This window comes from Piliocolobus tephrosceles, chromosome 11 (assembly GCF_002776525.5).
Source record: "Piliocolobus tephrosceles isolate RC106 chromosome 11, ASM277652v3, whole genome shotgun sequence".
Lineage (NCBI taxonomy): Eukaryota > Metazoa > Chordata > Mammalia > Primates > Cercopithecidae > Piliocolobus > Piliocolobus tephrosceles.
The window spans coordinates 64040802-64062228 of record NC_045444.1 but is presented as its reverse complement, the minus strand read 5'-3'; the positions used below and the strand labels follow the sequence as shown (position 1 = coordinate 64062228).

At 39.1% G+C, this 21427-nt stretch overlaps 1 protein-coding gene and 1 pseudogene across 2 annotated transcripts in view; one reads left to right on the top strand and one right to left on the bottom strand.

Annotated features, from left to right (window-relative positions):
- The window catches only part of PDE11A (phosphodiesterase 11A), a 514093-nt gene that overhangs the window by 53196 nt on the left and 439470 nt on the right, over window positions 1-21427 (top strand). The gene's annotated exons all lie outside the window — the stretch shown is intronic.
- On the bottom strand, window positions 18697-18811 carry LOC111542865 (annotated as a pseudogene).

Below are 21427 nucleotides of genomic sequence, written 5' to 3'. Positions count from 1 at the left end.
CTCTGATGTAAGGGTGGGAACTGGAAACACATTAATATATATAAAGAGTCAGAAATCAGCCTTTGATGAAAGCAAATGCTCTGCTACCACCACCACTTCTACTTTCCCCTGAAGAACCAAGAGCACAGAATATTTATGTTTTTCTAGTCTGTACTTCTCTACTTCTTTCCAGGAAGTGTCCTCCAAGATTGTCAGGTTTGTTTTTGGATTCAAGGTATTTTTATTTGGATTATCTCCCATTACCCTGGAAAGTACTTAACCCCCACAATTCTTCTAAAGTCATCTGTGACCAGTTTTGTTAAACAGCTAAATGACGTTTCCAAAGACAGTGATCACAACAGTTAATGCTCCAAAGCTCAAAGGAATAGTTAAACGCATTTATCTAACATGCTTCCGAGTCCCCTGAACTGCTGGCTATCTCAACATCTCCTCTTTTCTCTTTGTCTTTCTGTGTTTCCCCTCCTCTTTCCATTTATTTGTCTTGTCCTCTTAATTTCTTCATTTTGGACATCCCACACCTGCCGTTCCTTTTGTGTAATGGCTTCTCCTTGTCCGCCCCATTTTGCCCCTTCTCCCTCCTCCTATCCTTCATCTTGCCTGTCTCTCTTTCTCCTCATTCACTTTTCTCTTTTCCTAATCCTCTTCTTGCCTTCTATGACCTTTCTTACCTTAATATCAAACTGATATAACATGAAAATAAGTACTTGTTCCCAGTTTTTAATTTTACAATCAAATTTTTAAATCTCACAGGCCTCTTTCATAAAACAATTGTTTCTTTTTTACTTCCACGTGGCCTGTGAGTGTATCCTTCTTTTCCATTTTAAAATCAGATACATGAAATGTTTGTTTTTCTTTTAAATATACAGAGTTTAATTACATTTTAAATTGTTATCCGTGTGGCCCTTGGTTGTAATTTATTTCCTATACTGTAATACCTTGCAATGTAAAAAGGACCTTGCCCCTCCATTCTAAGTAGAACAAATCACAGGGAAATTTGTATTTAAACACTTGGTATGCAATGTCCAGGCTTTTGTCAGAATGAGAACAATAATAAATATTCTTTCTTTGATATATCTCTTAGCCTGGTATCCACCAGGAACTTTTAGCAACAGCAACTCAGGAGTTATCATGCCAGCAATTCTCAGGCTCATTGATTGTTTGAAATCTTGTCTCTGTTAACCTAAAGTTCCTGGTGGTGAATGTCCCCTGCAGGACAATTTTTCTTTCTTTTGTATACAGAAAAGACATATTTTCCATCTTCCTGAATCCACCAGGAAGCATGTGGGATAATCACCTTTGTTATTGTATTTCTTCTCCCTCAATATATTAACGCTCCAAAACTTGCTTAGTCATTTGTAAAATTCAGCCACAGGACTTGTTGGTGCCCTTCTGTGACAAGTCATCAAAGGGAAAGTCAACCACGCTTTATCAACCGTGTAGCTGTTTCTGAGAGCTTTTTTTTTCTTGACTAAAAACTACACAGAACCATAACATCTGCATCTTTCTTCATTATTTTTAGAAGAACATAATCCCTGGGCCTGTATGTGAAAGTGTATTTAAAAAAATATCACCCCAGCTTTATGAAAGATACTTTTTTTCTTTCCTAGATAAAAGAACCCATTTATTACGAATGCTTTTTTTTTTTTTTGAGACGGAGTCTCGCTCTGTCGCCCAGGCTGGAGTGCAGCGGCCGGATCTCAGCTCACTGCAAGCTCCGCCTCCCAGGTTTAGGCCATTCTCCTGCCTCAGCCTCCTGAATAGCTGGGACTACAGCCGCCCGCCACCTCGCCCGGCTAGTTTTTTGTATTTTTTAGTAGAGATGGGGTTTCACCGTGTTAGCCAGGATGGTCTCGATCTCCTGACCTCGTGATCCGCCCGTCTCGGCCTCCCAAAGTGCTGGGATTACAGGCTTGAGCCACCGCGCCCAGCCACGAATGCATTTCTTATTCTCAAATTTTCTATAAATGTACAAAGCTAAATAATAAGGCCAGCTTTTCAATATTTGAAATAGAAAAATGTGAATAAAGGAGCATCAGATGACTTTCTCTTTCTATGTCTTCCTGTAGGGCTGTCACCTTTGATAACCACTATTTGCCTAAGGAGATGTATATAGTAAAATTATCATGATAATAATAATTATTATTACAATAGAAATACTAGTTGGTCCATTATTGTTTTTCTCTTTGTAGAAATTCCATCTATAAATTCCTTAGTCAATGCATTTGGAACTACAAGTGATGTTTCCAATATTTGAATATGACTTTCAGCCTGGCACTTTAAAGACAAAAACCTAGGTCTTCGATTCCTTTCTTTTATTCACCTACCATATTAAGTCCATCAGAAGGTTCTTTTGATTTACTCATAAAACCATCTCAAATTTTTTACTTTTCTCCAACTCTACTACCATAACTCTTACATATGCCACTGGCACTTCAAGTGCCAGGCTCAAAGTCATATTCAAATATTGGAATATTAAGATTACATTCAAATATTGGTTATTCAAATGTCCAAATGTTGAATATTTAAACATTCAAATATTCAAATATTGAATATTTAAATATTCAAATATTGGTTGTTAAGCTCTTCATAATAACCTTTTGAGAAAGGCAGAGTAGGTGTTATCCTTTCCCTTTCATAGATTAGGAAACAGACACTGAGAAGATCCTCTTCCTGAGGTCACAGGGCCACAGTGTTAGAGGAAGAACTCTGTGTTCTTCTCCCACTGTTCCTCCCACTCTTGAATTTTGAGAGGACCCAATACCTACCTTCTTTCTTCCCTACCCTGAACAAATTGAGATGAGAAAAAAGACAAAAAAGAAATGCATATGGTACATCAAAATATCATATTTATGGCTTATGAAACAGATATTGGAATATGGGCTTATATTTCTAGGCATGTATAATTCTCAGCTCCAGAATTAGATAAACCTACCCTCCCAAGCACAGACAATGCTGGATGCCCACAGTCGTCCTCATGCAAGGGGTCTGTCCCTTTGGAAATTACAGCATCGGGGAACTGAAAGCCTGCTCTTTGGGGGTGGCCTGACTCCCAAGGATTAGAGGAAGGAAGGAGCTATGTTGTGCATGCCCTGTTAGTCTCCCTAATTTCCTCATCAGATAACACACCCTACCTTTCTAGGGAGGAGCAAGGAATGGATCCAAAGTCTGGAGGGGTTAAGGGAAGTCTCCTCATGGAAAACAGAAAAGGGGGAAATATTGCTCCTCCTCTTACATATGCCACGCCACCTCTCAAACAGATTGTTATACCCAGAACATTGAGAGAACTCTTTCTTTCACACCGTGCCCCTACCCCCATCCCAATACTCTCTTTCCTTTTCCTTATCTTCTTTATCTTCAGTTGCCCAAGCCAGAACCCTAGGTGTTACCTTTGATTCCTTCCTTTTATTCACCTACATATTAGATCCATCCGAAGACTCTTCTGATTCACTCCATAAAACAATCTCAAATCTGTTCACTTTTCTGCAACTCTACTACCACAACTCTGATTCAAGTCACCATTATCTTTCACTCAGATTATTGAAACTGTTTCCTAGGTGTTCTGTCTACTTCTGTCTATAACCATTTCTCACGTAGAATGTTCATGAGCAAAAGGAGTTCATCCTGGGTAGGTAGTGGATAGGATGGTATAGCCAGATTATTCAAGGGCCTTGTTATCTTAGTCACCTTCAGTTGAAGGCAGTGAGCCGTGGAAGGCCTGGGAGCAAGAGGGGGCATAAATCTGGGCTTCCCTGCACTCATCACCTGTGGGAATGCAGGCAGATGACCTGCTCTCTCTGACCCTCAGAATCTCCATATACAACATGGGAGGGTTAGGAAAATGACTTCTAAGACTCTCCAGCTCTAAAATTCCATGTTAATTTGAAAACACAGAGGAGAAACCTTACAAAATAATTCTGCCCCCAAATTTTAAGCTAGTATCTTTGTAGCAAGTTGTTCTTGGTGTTGAATGAGGCTCATATCTGATCTGCTGGTAGTGTGACTAGTGGCTACTCTCTCATGTTACCAGAGGGGCTCAGGGTGTCATCTGACCGAAAGTACTGATGAGGTGACTTGTAACAAAGCTCTATTTGTGTAAAAGCATGTTGGGTTTTTAAAATTTTTTTTACATTTAACTTTTTGTTTTTATTTATTTATTTATTTATTTATTTATTTTGATTATACTTTAAGTTCAAACGTGCACAATGTGCAGGTTTGTTACATATGTATACATGTGGCATGTTGGTGTGCTGTACACATTAACTCATCATTTACATTAGGTGTATCTCCTACGGCTATCCCTCCCCTCTCCCCCCATCCCACAATAGGCTCCGGTGTGTGATGTTCCCCTTCCTGTGTCTAAGTGTTCTCATTATTCAGTTCCCACCTATGAGTGAGAACATGTGGTGTTTGGTTTTTTTGTCCTTGCGATAGTTTGCTGAGAATGGTGGTTTCCAGCTTCATCCATGTCCCTGCAAATGACATGAACTCATCCTTTTTTATGGCTGCATAGTATTCCATGGTGTATATGTGCCACATTTTCTTAATCCAGTCTATCATTGATGGATATTTGGATTGGTTCCAAGTCTTTGCTATTGTGAATAGTGCCACAATAAACATACATGTGCATGTGTCTTTATAGCAGCATGATTTATAATCCTTTGGGTATATACCCAGTAAGGGGATGGCTGGGTCAAATGGTATTTCTAGTTCTAGATCCTTGAGGAATCGCCACACTGTCTCCCACAATTGTTGAACTAGTTTACAATCCCACCAACAGTGTAAAAGTGTTCCTATTTCTCCACATCCTCTCCAGCACCTGTTGCTTCCTGACTTTTTAATCTCCATTCTAACTGGTTGAGATGGTATCTCATTGTGGTTTTGATTTGCATTTCTCTGATGGCCAGTGATGATAAGCATTTTTTCATGTGTCTGTTGGCTGCATAAATGTCTTCTTTTGAGAAGTGTCTGTCTATATCCTTTGCCCACTTTGTGATGGGGTAGTTTTTTTTTCTTGTAAATTTGTTTGAGTTCTTTGTAGATTCTGGATATTAGCCCTTTGTCAGTTGAGTAGATTGCAAAAATTTTCTCCCATTCTGTAGGTTGCCTGTTCACTCTGATGGTAGGTTCTTTTGCTGTGCAGAAGCTCTTTAGTTTAATTAGATCCCATTTGTCAATTTTGGCTTTTGTTGCCATTGCTTTTGGTGTTTTAGACATGAAGTCCTTGACCATGCCTGTGTCCTGAATGGTATTGCCCTGGGTTTCTTCGAGGGTTTTTTATGGTTTTAGGTCTAACATTTAAGTCTTTAATCCATCTTGAATTAATTTTTGTATAAGGCGTGAGGAAGGGATCCAGTTTCAACTTTCTGCATATGACTAGCCAGTTTTCCCAGCACCATTTATTAAATAGGGAATGCTTTCCCCATGTCTTATTTTTGTCAGGTTTGTCAAAGATCAGATGGTTTCAGATGTGTGCATTATTTCTGAGGGTTCTATTCTGTTCCATTGGTCTATATCTCTGTTTTGGTACCAGTATCATGCTGTTTTGCTTACTGTACCTTGTAGTATAGTTTGAAGTCAGGTAGCGTGATGCCTCCAGCTTTGTTCTTTTGGCTTAGGATTGTCTCGGCAATGTGGGCTCTTCTTTGGTTCCATATGAACTTTAAAGTAGTTTTTTCCGATTCTGTGAAGAAAGTCATTGGTAGCTTAATGGGGATAGCATTGAATCTATAAATCACCTTGGGCAGTATGGCCATTTTCACGATATTGATTCTTCCTATCCATGGGCATGCAATATTCTTCCATTTGTTTGTGTCCTCTTATTTCATTGAGCAGTGGTTTGTAGTTCTCCTTGAAGAGGTCCTTCACATCCCTTGTAAGTTGGATTCCTAGGTATTTTATACTCTTTGAAGCAATTGTGAATGGGAGTTCACTCATGATTTGGCTCTCTGTTTGTCTGTTATTGGTTTATAAGAATGACTGTGACTTTTGCACATTGATGTTGTATCCTGAGACTTTGCTGAAGTTGCTTACCAGCTTAAGAAGAGTTTGGGCTGAGATGATGGGGTTTTCTAAATATACAATCATGTCATCTGCAAACAGGGACAATTTGACTTCCTCTTTTCCTAATTGAATATCCTTTATTTCTTTCTCCTGCCTGATTGCCCTTGCCAGAACTTCCAACACTATGTTGAATAGGAGTGGTGAGAGAGGGCATCCCTGTCTTGTGCCAGTTTTCAAAGGAAATGCTTCCAGTTTTTGCCCATTCAGTATGATATTGGCTGTGGGTTTGTCATAAATATCTTTTGTTATTTTGAGATACGTCCCATCAATACCCTAGTTTATTGAGAGTTTTTAGCATGAAGGGCTGATGAATTTTGTCAAAGGCCTTTTCTGCATCTATTGAGATAATCGTGTGTTTTTTGTCTTTGGTTCTGTTTATATGCTGGATTATGTTTATTGATTTGCATGTGTTGAACCAGCCTTGCATCCCAGGGATGAAGCCCACTTGATCATGGTGGATAAGCTTTTTGACATGCTCCTGGATTCGGTTTGCCAGTATTTTATTGAGGATTTTTGTATCGATGTTCACCAGGGATATTGGTCTAAAATTCTCTTTTTTTGTTGTGTCTCTGTCAGGCTTTGGTATCAGGATGATGCTGGCCTCATAAAATGAGTTAGGGAGGATTCCCTTTTTTTCTGTTAATTGGAATATTTTCAGAAGGAATGGTACCAGCTCCTCCTTGTACCTCTAGTAGAATTTGGCTGCGAATCTGTCTGGTCCTGGACTTTTTTGGTTGGTAGGCTATTAATTACTGCCTCCATTTCAGAGCCTGTTATTGGTCTATTCAGAGATTCAACTTCTTCCTGGTTTAGTCTTGGGAGGGTGTATGTGTCCAGGAATTTATCCATTTCTTCTAGATTTTCTATTTTATCTGAGTAGAGGTGTTTCTAGTAGTATCTGATGGTAGTTTGTATTTCTGTGGGATTGGTGGTGAATATCCCCTTCATCATTTTTTATTGTGTCTATTTGATTCTTCTCTCTTTTCTTTATTAGTCTTGCTAGCAGTCTATCAATTTTGTTGATCTTTTCAAAAAATCAGCCCCTGGATTCAGTGATTTTTTGAGGGTTTTTTTGTGTCTCTATCTCCTTCAGTTCTGCTCTGATCTTAGTTATTTCTTGCCTTCTGCTAGCTTTTGAATGTGTTTGCTCTTGCTTCTCTGGTTCTTTAGTTGTGATGTTAGGGTATCAATTTTAGATCTCTCCTGCTTTCTCTTGTGGGCATTTAGTGCTATAAATTTCCCTCTACACATTGCTTTAAATGTGTCCCAGAGATTCTGGTACGTTGTGTCTTTGTTCCCATTGGTTTCAAATAACATCTTTATTTCTGCTTTCATTTCGTTATGTATCCAGGAGTCATTCAGGACCAGGTTGTTCAGTTTCCACATAGTTGAGCGGTTTTGAGTGAGTTTCTTAATCCTGAGTTCTAGTTTGATTGCACTGTGGTCTAAGAGACAGTTTGTTATAAGTTCTGTTCTTTTACATTTGGTGAGGAGTGCTTTACTTCCAACTATGTGGTCAATTTTGGAATAAGTGCAATGTGGTGCTGAGAACAATGTATACTCTGTTGATGTGGGGTGGAGAGTTCTGTAGATGTCTATTAGGTCTGCTTGGTGCAGAATTGAGTTCAATTCCTGAATATCCTTGTTAACTTTCTGTCATGTTAATCTGTCTAATGTTGACAGTGGGGTGCTAAAATCTCCCATTATTGTTGTGTGGGAGTCTAAGTCTCTTTGTAGGTCTCTAAAGACTTGCTTTATGAATCTGGGTGCTCCTGCATTGGGTGCATATATATTTAGGATAGTTAGCTCTTCTTGTTGAATTGATCCCTTTACCATTATGTAATGGCCTTCTTTGACTCTTTTGATCCTTGTTGGTTTAAAGTCTATTTTATCAGAGGCTAGGATTGCAACCCCTGCTTCTTTTTTGTTTTCCATTTGCTTGGTAGATCTTCCTCCATCCCTTTATTTTGAGCCTATGTGTGTCTCTGCACATGAGATGGGTCTTCTGAATACAGCACACTGATGTGTCTTGACTCTTTATCCAATTTGCCAGTCTTTGTCTTTTAATTGGAGCATTTAGCCCATTTACATTTAAGGTTAATACTGTTATGTGTGAATTTGATCCTTTCATTATGATGTTAGCTGGTTATTTTGCTCATTAGTTGATGCAGTTTCTTCCTAGCATTGATGGTCTTTACAATTTAGCATGTTTTTTGCAGTGGCTGGTACCAGTTGTTCCTTTCCGTGTTTAGTGCTTCCTTCAGGAGCTTTTGTAGGGCAGGCCTGGTGGTGACAAAATCTCTCAGTGTTTGCTTGTCTCTAAAGGATTTTATTTCTCCTTCATTATGAAGCTTAGTTTGTCTGGATATGAAATTCTGGGTTGCAAATTCTTTTCTTTAAGAACGTTGCATATTGGCCCCCACTCTCTTCTGGCTTGTAGAGTCTCTGCTGAGAGATCTACTGTTAGTCTGATGGGCTTCCCTTTGTGGGTAGCCTGACCTTTCTCTCTGACTGCTCTTAACATTTTTTCCTTCATTTCAACTTTGGTGAATCTGACAATTATGTGTCTGGGAGTTGCTCTTCTCAAGGAGTATCTTTGTGGCGTTCTCTGTATTTCCTGAATTTGAATGTTGGCCTGCCTTGCTAGTTTGGGGACGTTCTCCTGGTTAATATCCTACAGAGTGTTTTCCAACTTGGTTCCATTCTTCTTGTCACTTTCAGGTACAGCAATCAGACATAGATTTGGTCTTTTCACATAGTCCCATATTTCTTGGAGACTTTGTTAGTTTCTTTTTACTTGTTTTTCTCTAAGCTTCTCACTTCATTTCATTCATTTGATCTTCAATCACTGACACCCTTTCTTCCAGTTGATCGATTAAGCTACTGAAGCTTGTGCATATGGCATGAAGTTCTTGTGCCTAGGTTTTCAGCTCCATTAGGTCATTTAAGGACTTCTCTACACTGGTTACTCTAGTTAGCCATTTGTCTAATCTTTTTTCAAGGTTTTTAGCTTCTTTGCGATGGGTTTGAAGATCCTCCTTTAGCTTGGAGAAGTCTGATCATCTGAAGGCTTCTTCTCTCAACTCGTCAAAGTCATTCTCCATCCAGCTTTGTTTCATTGCTGCAAGGAGCTGCATTCCTTTGGAGGAGAAGAGGAGCTCTGATTTTTAGAATTTTCAGCTTTTCTGCTCTGGTTTCTCCCCATCTTTGTGGTTTTATCTACCTTTGGTCTTTGATAATAGTGACGTTCAGATGGGGTTTTGGTGTGGATATCCTTCCTGTTTGTTAGTTTCCCTTCTAACAGTCAGGACCTTCAGCTGCAAGTCTGTTGGAGTTTGCTGGAGGTCCACTCCAGACTCTGTTTGCCTGGGTATCATGAGCGGAGGCTGCAGAATAGCGAATATTGCAGAACAGCAAATGTTGCTGCCTGATCATTCCTCTGGAAACTTTGTCTCAAAGGGGCACCCGGCCATGTGAGGTGTCAGTTGGCCCCTACTGGGAGGTGCCTCCCAGTTAGGCTACTGGGGGGTCAGGGACCCACTTGAGGAGGCAGTCTGTCTGTTCTCAGATCTCAAACTCTGTGCTGGGAGAACCAATGCTCTTTTCAAAGCTGTTGGACTGGGACATTTAAGTCTGCAGAAGTTTCTGCTGCCTTTTGTTCAGCTATGCCCTGCCCCCAGAGGTGGAGTCTACAGAGGCAGGCAGGCCTCCTTGAGCTGCGGTGGGCTGCACCTGGTTCGAGCTTCTAGGCTGCTGTGTTTACCTACTCAAACCTCAGCAATGCCGGGTGCCCTTCCCCCAGCCTCTTTGCTGCCTTGCAGTTCAGCCTCAGACTGCTGTGCTAGCAATGAGAGAGGCTCCCTGGGCATGGGACCCTCTGAGCCAGGCATGGGATATAATCTTCTGGTGTACCGTTTTCTAAGACTGTTGGAAAAGTGCAGTATTAGGGTGGGAGTGACCCGATTTTCCAGGTGACGTCTGTCACAGCTTCCCTTGGCTAGGAAATGAAATTCCCTGACCCATTGTGCTTCCTGGGTGAAGTGATGCCTTGCCCTGCTTCAGCTCACGCTCGGTGGGCTGCACCCCCTGTCCTGCACCCACTGTCCAATAAGCCCCAGTGAGATGAACCTGGTACCTCAGTTGAAATGCAGAAATCACCCGTCTTCTGCATCACTCACGCTGGGACCTGTAGACTAGAGCTGTTCCTATTCAGCCATATTGGAACCTCCCTCCAGCATGTTGTTTTATATATCTTTAGGGTAGCTGGAGAAAAGCCGTTCTTTGATACTGCCACTTCGTGATTTTTTTTTTTTATGAGACAGACTGTTGGTCTATGGCCCAGGCTGTAGTGCAGTGGCATGATCTTGGCTCACTGTATCCTCTGCCTCCTGGGTTCAAGCTATTCTCCTGCTTCAGCCTCCTGAGTAACTGGGATTACAGGTATGCGCCACCATACCTGGCTAATTTTTTGTATTTTTAGTAGAGACAGGGTTTCACTGTGTTGGCCAAGCTGGTCTTGAACTCCTAACCTCAAGTGGTCCATCCACCTCAGCCTCCCAATGTGTTGGAATTATAGGCATGAGCCACCATGCCTGGCCTTGGGTGATATCTTGAAGAAAGAAATTATCTGGTTCCAAGTTTGTTTCTAGGTCTTCCCATCTACTCCAATACAGCATATAGACAACTATCATATCATAGGATCTGAGTCCTTTTGTCTCCAAGTAAAAAACAAAATAACAGAATGTTTTTCTGCATAATTATTCATCTAAAAACACATAATAAGTCTACAGGAATGAGATAGGCCCTAGACATAGGAATAGTGGACAAAAGATATGTGCCTCAAACTAACAACTTCACAACCTATAATTCTTTTATAGTTCTATGCCCCTCAAGATTTCTGGCTTTTCCAACTGTAAGAGTCTCCAGACATCTCTGAGGACCCATCAGCAGTGAACAAGTTAATTAGTGATTAACACTAACAGAAATAAATTGACCACTTGATACAAGCAATAATGGGACTCAAGATAGGTTCACTGACTGAGAAGAGTAAAGAGAATCTACAAGGGAACTCAAGCTGAACTGACTACCTCAGCTTTGCCAAAAGCAAACCATGTTTAAGTCAGGCCTGCCTGACTTGAAAGGGTCGATCAACAGCTTTCCTTGACCTTGTATCTATCATCTCACCTTCTGACTCTATGACTTTATTATTCTGAAGTTCTGACCCCAATTCTTCAATTATAAAAACAAACAAGCAAGAAACCTAATTAGAAAGGAAACATTGATGGTTACAATACAGAGATCAACTACTTTCTCAATGTTATATTTCTATAATTTCTTAGACAATCTACTACATGATTGTTTCACATGGGTAAGATTTATTATAAAATCTTCCAAAAAGTGAACTGAATTCAACATTATAATAACATAAGACTTCTGCTGATAAGACTTCATCCATACATTTTATAGTCCTTAAAGGATCAGGAGCAAAAAATTCATTTTTCAGTTAACACACAGGTGAAGAGCTCATATCAACTGTACCAACCAATCCCCCCCCAAAATTAATAGTAATAGCCAATATTTATTGAGAGTATGTTATGCACTAGGCACTGTGGTAAGATTTAGTTGTCTTATTTAATCCTCACAAGGTTCTATGAGATAGACACCATTACTTTCTACGTTTTACATGTGAGGAAGCTAGACTTGAATAGTTTTTGTAACTTGCCCAAGTTTATACAGCTGGTAACAGGCAGAGCCCAGATGCAAACTCAAATTATCCAGCTCTGTTTAGATTCTACAGTTTTACCATTATTGGAAATATTAAGGATTACATTCAGGTTCTATTCACATGTTCAAGGCTGGATTCCTGTCCATGAAAGAAGGTGGCTCCTTGATGGAATATGAAGTTCAAAAATCTGCTAGAATGCATTCCAGAAGCTGTTTTAGCCATTCACATCCATTGACATCAGGTAAATGATTATTTTTGTGCAAAGGTCCCAACAATTGTGTCGGGTTTGGAGAGTTTGGAACAAGAAGCCTCAGGAAACTTCATGGTTTGCAATATAATCTATTAATACCTGTGAAGGCAATACTACTACTACTACTACTATTACTACTACTACTACTACTACTACTACTACTACTACTACTACTACTACTGACAGTAGTGATAGTTAACACTTATTAGAAGCTTTCTTAATTTCCCCAAGGTCACACAGCTATTAAGTTGGAGAGCCAGGATTTGAACCCATATTGTTGGAACCACAGTTTGTACTCTTAACCACCACAAATTACTGTCTCTGGTGTGGTATGTAAACAATGAGTGGCAGTCTGTTCAACATCTTTTCACAATGCCCTTTACTAAAGTTGTGAGACAGTGTTGCCAAGGACTAAACAATATTTCTGGAAGCTATGTTGTGAGTGTACAAAATGGGTAGTTTCTTTAAATATGAAAAACTTTCATTTTTCATCATAACTAATCAGTACCAAAACCTGCAGGGAAGGAATCTATTTATATCGCTAGGAATTAGATGGAGGATATAGTTAACAGATTTCCTACAACATTTTAGAGAATTTTCAAGGCAGAGTTTGAGTTGCTCTATGCAGGTCTTATACTTGCATATATCCATCATAAAAATGAGATGTACAATTTGTCTCTGAGAAAAAACCTGAAGCTCTAGTGTATACAAGAAAGCAACTTATTCTAGAAAAAAACTGCACATTTCTCTTTATTGTGAAACTTTTTGTAAATTCTAGGTGACCTGTAAGTAGGGCACGGAAGTTTCAGCCATACCAGTGATCTATTGGTCCAATAGCTTTTTGCTGTTTGGCTACAGGGAATGTCCTTTGGGGGCATTCATTGCCTTAGTCATGGATTGGTTTGATTGCTGGGGCTAGACACCTACTGAAGCAATCAAACATAATAAGTGGAGTGGGGTATAACATCCCAGAAAAAAACATCTAGGGACAGAATCTGGGAAATGGAGAGTTTCTAATGTTTCTAGACTGATTCCTGTTCTGCATTCGGAATGTGGTGATATACTTGTGTAGTACTTTATGATTTATAAAATGCTTCACCATATACTATCTAATCATCCTTGCTGCTATGAAAGGTAAGAATTACTCTCCTCATTTGGAGGGTAAAGAAACAGTCTGAGAGAAGTTAAATGGCTCAGTTTTGGAGCTGGGCAGGGGATTCAGGACTTGTGGCATCACATTCAGTAATTGTTATACCTCCCAAGAACTTCTTATGTGACCATGATAATGAGAGGGTTTATATCAGAAAATCATATATTTTACTGATACACACACACACACACACGTATATATAAACTTTCTATTTTTGGAAAATATGGCAAAATCAGGATTCTTCACTTCTTTGGTCATTGCATTATTTTTATGAAACAGCCTATTACTGGAAAAAATATTTGAAAGACATTTGCAATTCATGATGTGCCTACTCTTCATGAAGCAAGAGCTTCAAGCTTTTGGGGAGATATTTTATTTCTTCTATGTTTTCCTTCTGCGGAAGTCAATCTTTGCTAATATATTTAATCATAGACTGGAAAAAATAAAACAACCTGGTGTTGAACTGGTCACAATAGAATGGCAAGCAGTATTAACTTCTCACTCTGTTCTAGCACATTAGGCTGAACATAAACTACTGTCTGTACCACTGACAAGTTTCTTTGTGGTTTTTGAGCTATATTAAACACCAACATGCACAGAGGCCTTGAGGACAGATTGCTAACTCTTCAAAGTAGCATAGTGTGGTGAAAAGAGCCCAAGCTTTAGACTCAAGCATCTCTGAGTTAGCATCGGCTCAGTTATTGGTAAACTACTTAACATGAGATAAGTTACTTAGCTTCTCTTAGCTTCAGTTTCCTCGTATGTATAATGGGGCCAATAATATCCACTTTGCATGGTGGTTGTGATTATTCTATGTATGCAAAACTCTGGCACACATTTTTGCATACATAAATGCACAGGTTATATGGTAGGCTCCTGGTAAATGATAGCCATCATTGCTATTATCTGAGGAATCAGTAAGTCTCATAATTACCTCAATTTCTTTGCAGTTTAAACTGATCACAAGTCTCATTTAGTGCCTGTTTTAAAGGCTAGCTCACCATATGTGGTGCTGGAGTAATTGGTATGACTCTTATGTCTCCGCTTGTCTACTGGCTTAGAAGATCAATATTCAAAGCCAAAGTTATGAGCCATCTGCCACTGCAAAGCCAGACTATGTTGTCTTTCTCTCTTCAAAGCAAGTTTTGATGTCTGAAGAACCTTGATCTGTCTTTTCTGGATAGTCACATCTGTGTACCTTAGCAGGATTTGGCTAATATCTTGAATTTAGTGTGAAAGGAGGACCCAGTGGAGAAATTTCCTGGGGAATTCAAGCTATTTATAAGCCATCAATGTGAATCATCTGCCCATGACAGATACTGTCTGTTAGGGAAATAGCATTGATTCTTGTTTTTAAAAAAGTACAGTTCCTTAAATTCCATTTCACAAATGGGCACCCAGTACCTAATATCAGCCAGTAGTATAAGGCTGCATTGCATAAACCACAACCAGAAATTATCTTTGTGACAGTATCAGTTAGAAACTGTAACTAAAGGCAAATGATTTGTTTTTATCCTGTAAAAGGAAAAAAAATCTATAAAATCTTTAGCAGCCATGGGTGCCTCAGCCCCCATGTCCAAAGGGGCCAGCTGTCCCTCACCTCCCACCATTCTCTCTAATGAATTAACATGAAGTTAATACAGGCAGCTTTGCAGCAATAAGCAATGCCTTGGTTAAGCGCTCTTGCCCCTAAGTGTAGGTTTTTGTTTGTTTCTTTGTTTGTTTTTAACTTCTGTGTAATATAGTTACAATTTTAGAGGCTTCATGGCAGAATGTCTTGAATGCCTGCAAGTTCTTAAAATCAGGTTTAGCATTCTGAATGTTACTTAACAAAATCACATACTGAGGCCCATTGTGGGAGAATGGAAAGTCCGTCATGTAAAACAGATTAGCTACACATTAATATCTTTCAATTTGCCACCAGTTTATTGACTTGGAATAGCCATTTACTCTTTAAAATTGTATACATAAGAGTAAAGTTCCATGTTAGATCTTTCAGAATATGAAATAGATCAAATTATATCACTAGGATGGATAGATTTATTTATTTATTTATTTAGAGACAGAGTCTTGCTCTGTCACCAAGCCTAGAAAGTAGTGATGTGATCATGGCTCACTGCAGCCTTAAACTCCTGGACTCAAGCCATCTTCCAGCCTCAGCTTCCTAAGTAGCTGGAACTGCAAATGTGTGCCACCACACCGGGCTAATCTTTTTCTTTTGTAGAGACGGGGTCTCAATGTGTTGACAAGACTGGTTTCAAACTCCTCAGGTGATCTTCCCACTTTGGCCTTCCAAAGTGTTGGGATTACTGGCTTGAGCTACCATACCTAGCCTCAGGATGAATTTTATTTAATTTTATGTATCTTTAGAATGCTTGAATAAGAACTATTTATGAGGAATGTGAAGCCAGCTGAGGCTGTATAAGTAAATTACATTTACTAGTTGTCCTCTTTCCTCACACAAGAACCTAGACCCATTTAGAAACAGAGAAAAGGAATAGTAAATTTACACCATGCCTTTACAATTTTTTGAAAAGAAAGCAAAAACCTTTTATGTGTGAAAATTACTTTTGCATGATCATCTAAACTTTGGGGCATATAATTAATATGGGCCTTATCCGAAATTTATGTTCAAGGTAGCCCTTTAATTTGCAGGCTGGTTCAGCTGTTTCGTAACATCTAGGGGGATAATGCTTGAAATATTGTCTTTCTGAGGAGAAAAGGATACAGGGCAGGTGTGAAACTGGACAGATAGCACTTCCAAAGAGGAATTTAGTGCTTTTGATGCCTCGGCAATGACATCTGTCATCCAAAGAGTTATGAAAAACTGGAAACTTGCCATGCGGACTTAAAACAAATATTAGCTTCTACCATTTTTGAAAAAAAAATATGTGTGTGAAAATAGCTCATTGTAGGTCTTATCTAGTTAAAAGTTAATACTGAATGTGTCTTCTTTGCAGAAGTCACATGGTTCTCTAAAAAATTTTCTGGCCAGGTGCGATGGCTCACACCTGTAATCCCAGCACTTTGGAGGCCGAGGTGGGCAGATCACGAGGTTAGGAGTTCAAGACCAGCCTGACCAAATATGGTTAAAACCCATCTCTACTAAAAATACAAAAATGAGCTGGGTGTGGTGGTGCACACCTGTAGTCCTGGCTACTCGGGAGGCTGAGGCAGAGGTTGCAGTGAGCTGAGATTGTGCCACTGCACTCCAGCCTGGGTGATAAAGCAAGACTCTGTCTCAAAAAAAAAAAAAAAAATTCTGAGCTTGGCGTGGAGATTCACACCTGTAATCCCAGCACTTTGGGAGGCTGAGGCAGGAGGATTGCTTGAGCCCAGGAGTTCAAGACCAGGCTGGGCAGTATAGTAAGACTTTGTATCTACTAAAACTCAAAAAGATTAGCTGGGCATGGTGGCTGTGCCTGTTGTTCTAGCTACTCAGGAGGCTGAGGAGAGAGGATCACTTGAGTCTGGGAGATCAAGTCTGCAGTGAGCTATGATTGAGCCACTGCGCTTTAGCATGGGCAACAGAGTGAGACCCTGTCTCAATAAATGAATAAATAAATAAGTAGATACAAATTTCTGACTGCTCATTTTTATCATTCTGTATTTTTTGACTTTAAATTACATGCATGTCAGACACTAGTATCAAAGTCATAAAAATTACCTGGACAAAACAATGTAGAGAGAAGTGTAAAGAAGGAAGGCAATTCTATTTAGTAGATGATCTGTAATAAATGGTAATGTCAACACGTAGTAAAAGAAAAAGAGAAGTGAGCGAATTGATGTCTATAGTTCTCTGAAGAAACATTCCATTTTAGTATCAATAAGTCTATGAAGTGAAATTTTAGTTTAGTGGTTTAGCCACAGTGTTCCTATTAACTTAACAACAGTTGGGTTGTTAACTGCTCATGTTGCTAAACTATAACCCTAAGAACTCTGCGCATTCAAAACAAAATGTGTGCTGAACATATCGGAAAGGACAAGAGCTTTAGTTCTTCAGTTTTCATTATATTGTCCATTGCCTTTAAAAAAATTGTCAAATGCATCATATATTCAAATGGAAGAATAAAATATATACGTACAGCACAAAGAAGAGTAAACTGGACATCCTTCTACTCACACCAGATTAAAATGTAAAACACTAGCTGGGTGCGGTGGCTCACACCTGTAATCCTAGCACTTTGGGAAGCCAAGGTGGGTGGATCACTTGAGGTCAGGAGTTCGAGACCAACCTGGCCAACATGGTGAAACCCCGTCTCTACTAAAAATGCAAAAATTAGCCAGGTGTAGTAGTGCACTCCTGTAATCCCAGCTACTCAGGAGGCTGAGGCAAGAGAATAGCTTGAACCCAGGAGGCGGAGGTTGCAGTGAGCCGAGATTGTACTGTTGCACTCCAGCCTGGGGGACAAGAATGAAACTCTGTCTCAAAAAAAAAAAAAAAAAAAATGCTACTACATTGAAATCTTCTGGTGCCCTTTCACAATAATATTATCCTTCCTCTCGACGCCACCACTTTCATTGGCATGCTGAGTGTTGTGTGAGATATCCCCTTGTTTCCCTCCCCATGGCTTTGCCACCTATCTTTGTTTTCCTATACAATATGCAATTTAATGTTGCCTGCTTTTGAACTTTGTATAAATGGAATAATTCTACATGTATCCTTTTGTTTCTTTTTCTGCTCAACATTATGTTTTTGAGACTAATTTATGTTGAAATGTGTAGTAATAATTTCCAGTGCCATATAATGTTCCTTTGTATAAACATATCACAATTTATCCGTCCTACTATTGACAGACTTTTGAGTTATTTCTAGTTTTTATTTATTTATCTATTTATTTATTGCTATTATCAATAATGCTGCTATGGGCATTTTGTGTAGGTCTCCTGGAATCTTGGCATCATATTTGCATGACCGCAGACTTTTAACTATTCATTTTTGTAACTTTTATTTATTTATTTTTAACTCTTAGGTTTGGGGATACATGTAAAGATTTGTTATATAGGTAAACTTGTGTCATGGGGGTTTGTTGTATAACTATTTCATCACCCAGGTGTTAAGCTTGGTACCCAATATTTATTTTTTCTGCTCCTCTCCCTACTCTCACCCTCCATCCTCAAGTAGGCCCCAATGTCTGTTGTTCCCTTTTTTGTGTTCATGAGTTCTCATCATTTAGCTCCCACTTATAAGTCAGAACATGCAGTATTTGGTTTTATGTTTTTGTGTTAGTTTGCTAATAATAATAGCCTCCAGCTGTATCCATGTTCCAGCAAAAAACATGATCTCATTCTTTTTATGGCTGCACAGTATCCCATAGTGTATATGTACCACATTTTCTCTATCCATTGTGTCATTGATGGGCATTTAGGTTGATGCCATGCGTGTCCTGCAAAGACATTGATTCCATGTCTTTGTTATTGTTAATAGTGCTTCAGTGAACATTCTTGTGCATGCCTTTATGGTAGAATGATTTATATTCCCCTGGTTATATAGCCAGTAGTGGGATTGCTAAAAATATGCAATGAATGAATGCCTCATGAATTTGCTCATCATCCTTGTGCAGGAGCCATGCTAATCTTCTCTCTATGGTGCCAATTTTAGTATATGTGATTCCAAAGTGAGCACAAGGATTCGTTTCTTAGTTACTCGTTTTTCTTCTTGTTCTGCTACATCTTCCTCTTCACAGTTAACATATATGAGGCCAGGACCACCATGGTCACCAGAGCACAAATTCTAGCTTTCCCTACCAAGCCCATTCCCCTCGTGGCCACCTGGTGTATGAATAGGGTCCTCATTTACCTCCCAGCCAATAAAAGAACATGCCACTCATGGTGGGTATGAAAGTATAGGTCATGCAGATGTTTGGAGTGAACTCAGTTAATGACTTCCCCTCAACCCTCTTTTCATATGTTTGTGTTTTCTCTTATTGTGGAGTACTGGTCCATGTCATTGGCTCATTTTTCCTATTGAGTTTGCTTTTTGCTTGTTGATTTGTAGGAGCTCCTTATATATATGTATTCTGAACACCACCCTCCTTATTGGTTATATGTATTACAAATATTTTTCTTCTCTATTGCTTGATTTTCATTCTTTTTTAAAATAATGTGGAATGAAAGAAGTCAGACAAGAATGCATACTGCATGGCTGATTTAGATAAAACTGTAACTGTAGAAAATGCAAACTACTCTCTAGTGACAGGAAGCAGATCAGTGTTATCTGAGGTATGGTGGGGTGGGGGGATGGAAGGTGGGATTGAAAAGGGCATGAAGAAACTTTGGGGTGGGTGATAGTTATATTCATATCTTGATTGTGGTCATTTTGTGGGTGTAACCATATGTTCAGATTAATAAAATCATATATGTTAAACATGTACAGTTTTTTTGTATTTCAATTATATCTCAATATCTGCTTTTTTATAAAAATAAATTTGAATATTTACATTAAAGGGTATCTAATCTATAACCCTTAGCAATTTTTTAAAATTAATACTTTAAGTTCTGAGATACATGTGCAAAACATGCAGGTTTGTGACATAGCTATACATGTGCCATGGTGGTTTGCTGCACCCATCAACCTGTCATCTAGCTTTTAACCCCCCCATGCATTAGGTATTTGTCCTAATGCTCTCCTTTCCCTTGTCCTCCACTCCCTGACAGGTCCTGGTGTGTGATGTTCCCCTCCTTGTGTCCATGTGTTCTCATTGTTCAACTCCCACTTATGAGTGAGAACATGTGGTGTTTGGTTTTCTGTTCATGTGTTAGTTTGCTGAGAATGATGGCTTCCAGCTTCATCCATGTCCCTGCAAAGGACATGAACTCATTCTTTTTTATGGCTGCATAGTATTCCATGGTGTATATGTGCCACATTTTCTTTATCCAGTCTATCATTGATGGGCATTTGGGTTGGTTCCATGTCTTTGCTATTGTAAATAGTGCTGCAATAAACATACGTGTGCATGTGTCTTTATAGCAGCATGATTTTATAATCCTTTGGGTATATACCCAGTAATGGGATTGCTGTGTCAAGTGATATTTCTGGTTTTGGATCCTTGAGGAATCACCACATTATCTTCCACAATGGTTGAACTAATTTACACTCCCACCAACAGTGTAAAAGTGTTCCTATTTCTCCACAGCCTCTCCAGCATCTGTTGTTTCCTGCCTTTTTAATAATCACCATTCTAACTGGCGTGAGATGGTATCTCATTGTAGTTTTGATTTGCATTTCTCTAATGACCAGTGATGATGAGCTTTTTTTCATGTTTGTTGGCCACATAAATGTCTTCTTTTGAGAAGCATCTGCTCATAGCCTTTGCCCACTGTTTCATGGTGTTGTTTGTTTTATTCTTGTAAATTTGTTTAAGTTCCTGGTAGATTCTGGACATTAGACCTTTGTCAGATGGATAGATTGCAAACATTTTTTCCCATTCTGTAGGTTGCCTGTTCACTCTGATGATAGTTTCTTTTGCTGTGCAGAAGCTCTTTGGTTTGATTAGATCTCATTTGTCAATTTTGGCTTTTGTTGCAATTGCTTTTGGTGTTTTAGTCATGAAGTCTTTGCCTATGCCTGTGCCCTGAATGGTATTGCCTAGGTTTTCTTCTAGACTTTTTATGGTTTTGGGTTTTACATTTAAGTTTTTAATCCATCTTGAATTAATTTTTGTATAAGGTGTAAGGAAGTTTCTGTTTTCTGCATGTGGCTAGCCAGTTTTCCCAGCACCATTTATTAAATAGGGAATCCTTTCCCCACTGCTTGTTTTTGTCAGATTTGTTGAAAAATCACCTGATTGTAGATGTGTGGTGTTATTTCTGAGGTCTCTGTTCGTTCCTTTGGTCTATGTATCCGTTTTGGTACCAGTACCATGATGTTTTGGTTACTGTAGACTTCTAGTATAGTTTGAAGTCAGGTAGCATGACACGTCGAGCTTTATTCTTTTTGCTTAGGATTGTCTTGGCTATACAGGCTCTTTTTTGGTTCCATATGAAATTTAAAGTAGTTATTTTCTAGTTCTGTGAAGAAAGTCAATGGTAGCTTGATGAGAATAGCATTGACTCTATAAATTACTTTGGGCAGTATGACCATTTTCGTGATACTGATTCTCCCTATCCATGAGCATGGATTTTTTTCTTCCATTTGTTTGTGTCCTCTCTTATTTCCTGAGCAGTGGTTTGTAGTTCTCCTTGAAGAAGTCCTTCATGTCCCATGTAAGTTGTATTCCTAGGTGTATTTTTCTCTTTATAG